Source organism: Lycorma delicatula, chromosome 3 (assembly GCF_047948215.1).
Source record: "Lycorma delicatula isolate Av1 chromosome 3, ASM4794821v1, whole genome shotgun sequence".
Classification (NCBI taxonomy): domain Eukaryota; kingdom Metazoa; phylum Arthropoda; class Insecta; order Hemiptera; family Fulgoridae; genus Lycorma; species Lycorma delicatula.
This window is the reverse complement of record NC_134457.1, coordinates 97845071-97851070: the sequence shown is the minus strand read 5'-3', so window position 1 is coordinate 97851070 and position 6000 is coordinate 97845071. Positions and strand designations below refer to the sequence as shown.

Here is a 6000-nt window from a genome sequence, read left to right as displayed (position 1 = left end):
CGCAGTAATTTATTGAGTAGTTTCTACTGTTCAGTTTAAATACATACTGAAGTAAACAAAATTTATTTTCCTTTTCCATTGTATGTGAAAGTATTTAACTTAACTTTTAGCCTTTTGGCTAGAAAAAAAGTGTAAATACAACTGAAACTCTCAGAGGAATACTTCGGTACGATGAAGTGCGGAGATATCTATTTGAGTTGTACAATATAGAACCAGGCTCCCACTGAATTTTTTTGTCTTAGTAAAAAATGTTTTGTAGATGTGCATTTATCAAAAGAAATATCTGACATTTTTACGATAATGCAAAATTAATAATTTATTTGCATATATAAGTAATTCGCACGTGTAAGTATTTAAAGAGAGTTTTGCATTAAATAATAAAGATTAATTATGTTTACTGTTGATGTTTTTACATTGTTTTGTGTAGTACGTTTCATGGTTGGAAGGACGCGCGTATTGAAGCAACAAGCAAGTGGTGGGGATCAACTAGCAGGAGTCCGTCAGCCTCTTTCTTGCCTCAGACAACTAACCATAGTCGTGCATGAAATACTACGACACGGTGACGTTACGTAAAGCCGTTATTTATTTGTGCTGTATGTGTTTTAGTGCCATTGGAAAATATATTAATTCATAGATCCTACAGATATTAATTATTAAAGGTACCGTATTTATTTATACTAATCTTATGGAAAATATCACTGACTGTTAAAATAGTGTATATATTAGTAATTTTTGTATGAATCCGTTCTAATTAAAAAATATTTAGGTTATATTTTTTCAGATTTGGTTTGATATTAATCTAGACGATATTATGTACTTAAATCATCACGCACTAAATACAAAATCACATTAATTTATGCATTTTCAACGCGTTGGCGAATTTCGAAACGTAATTTTTATATAAATCGTTACAGAAATGGGTAGGTGTGTTATTCCACAGATATAAAAAGAATCTATCGTCGTATTTTCTGGCTGATCAAGGGTGATAAAATTTTGAAGGATGGTGGTAGTAAATAATATTTAATCAAGCGTGATTTAAACTTTGAACACAGCAGCATCATCACAAAATACAATTAATTATCATAAAAAAATTTAAGTTACGAAAATTCAACTTATTTCATATAAATTGTAAATATATTAAATAATTAAAAATATATATAATTACAGACACTGAATAAATAAAATTACTACAAAAAAAAGTTAAACGAAGATACAGAAAATTAAGTTAAAAAAATGAGTTACCAAATATTTGATCGCGAGAGTAATATTAGTTTTATAAAAGAAAATACTTTTATTTACTTTAAATAAGTTGTTGGTAAAGATTTAAAAGAGAATCGCTAATTTTTTGACTTGATGGAAGTGGGTTTTAGGATAAAATTTTTTTCTAAGCAAAGTTTGTACGCTCATAATAATTCGAATTTTTGCTACATAATTTATTTTTAGGGGTCTAAAAATTAAAGATATGATTGCGCATTTTTGTATCATGAAAATTCAACCTGATTTTTTGAAAGACCCAAGGGATAATATATTACAGAATGTATTATATATAAGTGTAATACATATTTAGTAATTGTTACAATAAGTATGATTTAAATGTGTTGCAACTAAATCAATTTAATCGTCCTAAGAGAATTTATCATCTAAGAAAACACCTAAAATTTTCATATTACTGGAAATAATAGAGAATAAATGATAGTGTTATCAATAATGGGATTACTACCAGTGCAGTTAGTACTGTAAACGTTTACCTCAGAAACACAATGCAACCGTTTTATCATATTTTAAATTAGATATAGTAGTTGGAATCCAACTAGTGAATGTTTTTCTTTAAACAATTAGTTTAGAATCTTCTTTTCCTTTTAAATATTACTTGTTTTCGTATGGACAAGCAATAGTATCTTCTGCAAAGAGAGGAGTAATCGTATGAGATTCTGAAGAAGAAATAAATCACAGATATATTATTTACTTCCGTTTTTATTTAATTGTACTATCAGTTAAGTAGTAGATCTGTTGTTAAAGATGAATTAGAATTAATTATTAAGAAAAACAAGGAAAAGTTAACATTTTTTGAAAATTTTATTTTCAAAAAAATGGCTAGATATAACCAATATATTTTATTCTAATTTACAAAAATATTAAAAATTAAAAAACACGACTGCCTGCCAAAAAAACAAACATTGCTGATAAATATTACTCTTTAATGTAGGATAATTAAAAAGCTTGCGGGTGACAATTTTGTATACAATTTTTTTTTCTAATTTTTTACTTAAACATATATATATATATATATATATATACCAACATATATTTATGTACCCTATAATACTGCTGGCAACGTAAGGATTCCAACACGGGTTCAGCCGCGTTGGAATTCCTTAAGGAGCTAAATCGGTTCAGCCGTTGAGCTGCTACGATGGAACAAACAAACAAACATACATACTTATACACGAAATACATTACACTCCTTTTTGGGTAGTCGTGTAAAAAACTAGTAGACAACAACTTCACAAGTATGAAATACGAGGTTTCCGAATCGTTCAGAATGATGCGTTGAGATGTGAGTTATTCAAAAACAACTCATTTATCTGATAGATTTTTCAGTTTTTTAAAATTATATATATATATAATTGCCGGCAACGTAAGGATTTCAACACGAGGTCGTACATCTAAATCGGTTCAGCTGTTGAGTTGCTACGTAGAACAAACATACGTATATACATACACCCTAAATACTTTACACTCCTTTTTGGGCAGTCGTGTAAAAAAGATACATTAAAGGAAATTTTTTTAAACCCAAAGCCTATGTATAATTTAATTTTTTTGATGGGACTTTTATAAAGTTAACTCTAAAATGGAAGTTTTAATTGTTAAATATTTATTTTTAGTTGAGTAGATTCAAAACTCGGAAAAAAGTTTTTTCCTAATGAATAAAGTTTTTAAAATAAACTACAGTAAAATCGTAAAAGCATTCAATCTAATTCGTCACAGAAGAAATTAAAGCAAAAAAATGGCAGTTTTTTTGTTCTAATTTAACCCGGTTTTACTGTATACCCGGAAATGAGGAAGGACATTCCTCTGATTATACTTAACTGTTGTTTAAACCCAGGTCTTTTTAGAAGAATCAAAATTGTTTATAAATAATAAAGGTGAGTGAAAAAATAATTTAATCTACACTCCATAACAATAGATACAAAAGTGTTACGCTTGAAATGATCATGAAAGCATAACAAAAAATTAAATAACTTTCATATGATTTAATTAGTGATTACATTTGAAGATAATTATGAAGACTGTTTTGTAACCGTGTTGAGAAAATTATTAGGTTTTTAATTGAATCTGTATATTTTTTTTATTTTGTTGAGGTAAAAACAACTGATGGCTTCCTTATAATTTTTTTTGATGACAAGTGAAAATTTTTTTAAAACTAAAAATTACGTTTTCTTCGTAATCGATTGAAGATTTTTTTTTTGTTATCATTACTTTATAAGTTTATTATAGCAAATTAATGTACAGTCTGATGTTATTCTTACGTTCAAAATATTCTTCAATGCGAAAATTCAAGGGAATTTCTTGAAAAATTAGGGGGAAAAAATAATACATTCCCACATTCAAGAGACTGTTGCTTATGTTTTATATCGCATTCTCTTTGTGTCCTTTCTCTCAAAAAAATTTTTATGAAAAAAAATTATAAATTAAACGACTAAACCTGTAAATCTGTAAAAATAAAATTAATCCCACTTATAAAAAAAGGAAAACTTCTACCGGTTGGTCTAGTGTAGCGTTTCTCAACTTTTTCAAGTCCAAGAACCAGCAACATATGTCAAAACGTCTGTGGACCAATTAGTTACGTAAGCCTCATTTTTAGGTAGATTTCATAAGAAAGCTACCTACTGTAACGGGTACCATGATTCGACTTATGGAAAATTTCGACATATCTTCGCGTTTCACATCCTCCAGACCCTAAAACCACTGTCAGTTCAAAAGTTTATATGTACATTTATATGTATATTTCACTTTCTTGTGGACACTACCGCCGTAATTTTGCGCCAATCACTTTCAAATTGATACATAAAATATAACGACCCAAAATCTCGGTCGAGTTCGTTAATGGGCAAAATCGGACCATGATGGTAGAAATGGGATGGCTTTTTCGAAAAAAAAATATCGCTATAACTTTCTTATTAAGTAAAATATTGAATTCGTTTAAAGTTTCTACTATTCTTTGGATAAGAGCCTAAAACTTATCTAAGTAAAGTTTTTTGATATCATCAACCATTGGCTCAGGGGGTGGGAAAAATGAAGTTTAAAAGACAAAAAAGAAATCATACCTCCCTTAATAGGCACAGTATTGAATCGGTTTAAAGTGGTCGTTAGTCCTCTAAACATTACCTTAAACTTTTGTCTGTAAAAACTTTTGATATGACCAGCCCTTACGGCAAGGGGTGACCAAAATATTGCTGGAATTGTAAGAATATGGGGCTTGTATGCTAAATATGTGAAACCTTTTTCACATGAAATTATTGTCTTATTGAGTAAATTTGAAGTTTTTCGTAACTTTGAGATGGAAATCTTTCTTATCCTCTACTTAGCACCGGTGAAATCTATCTCCGCTTTCCGGCGTGCCGAAAGGGATTCTTTTTACCTATTTAGGTAAAAATAACATTTCAGAGATACTGAGTCATTTATAATGTACCGTAATAAATCTATAGCTTGTGAATAAAAATGATAAATAATAAATTAATTTTGGAAGTAAATTATTAAAAATGGATCATCATTGAACAAAAGTTTTATCTTTATTTAACAATTAAATCATAAGATATAAATAATTTTTCTTTTAATGATATGGTTGAGCTTGTCATCCCTTGCAGAGTTCCTGGATATCTGGATCAATATTGGCCAATTTAAGTCTAAGATTGGTACTTGCACTAAGACGATTTCTATATTTTATTTTTATACGAAGGCGCGTTGAAAATCTTTTTTTACACTTATAGGTTGTTGAAAACTGCATGACGATTTTCAGTGCTTCTTCACACAATTCAGTAAATTCACCTGTCACTGAAGGTGAGATCCAAAATCGAGCCAAATCAGCATCACGGAAATGCATTTTAAGTCCACTGTCACTTGAAAGCTCAATTAACTGTTTTTTTTTGTTTTTTTTTTATAACGAAGTTTCGTTCTTATGATTGTAAGTCGGAAATGGATCTTGAACCTACACAAATTTATCATATAAGTTATTCGGTGTATATGTTTCAAATTAATGTTTGAGAAAATTAAAAGAAATCAGTTTTGAGAAAGTATCCATTGCATTTCAATTTTTACTTACTCTTTTAATTATTATTTGTTTTATTTCCATAATTTTTGATATACTTTAATTTAAGTCTACTTGCGGACCATCTATTTCATCATAGTGGAGTGGACCACAGGCTAAGAAACGCTGGTTTAGTGGTAAAATTGTCGATGCAAATCAGCTGTTTAACAACTGATTTTCGAAGTTGAAATTTCTGAAGTTCAAATATCCTATTAAAGGTAAGTTACTTTTATAAGGATTTGTGAAAATTGACATTGCCAATATCGCTGTTCTTCGGTGGTTGGGATTCAATTAACCATACATCTCAGGAATAGTTGGCTTATGTCTGTACAAGAATGCACCACATGTTCTTTGTCATACATATTATTCTCATCAACCCCCGTGGGGTTATTTATTTTTCATTAATTTTGAACAGATTGCCACTATCAGAAATAAAAAATAAAACGTTAAAGGTAATACTTTTTCAGTTCCATTTTAAATATAATACATAAATTTCTATTGAATCATTGAAAAGAAAAAATGTACATACTTGAGGAATTTTTTTGGTATAAAATTATTGATTTGATAATTTTTTTTCAATTTTCATGAATAGGCCAAAGGCTACGTTAACTCGTTTACTCTAAAATTTCAAATTTTATTTATTCTTCGTAAAGCCCCTACCATTACTAATTTAGAGAGATCCGTTTTCTGTA

At 28.9% G+C, this 6000-nt stretch overlaps 1 protein-coding gene across 2 annotated transcripts in view; it reads left to right on the top strand.

Annotated features, from left to right (window-relative positions):
• The first annotated feature begins 487 nt into the window (after positions 1–487).
• Positions 488–6000, top strand: part of LOC142321806 (uncharacterized) — a 140811-nt gene continuing 135298 nt past the window's right edge. For both annotated transcript variants that reach the window (XM_075360208.1, XM_075360207.1), the window contains exon 1: positions 488–659. The gene's annotated coding sequence lies outside the window, so the exon portion shown is untranslated. The remainder of the gene's footprint in view (positions 660–6000) is intronic.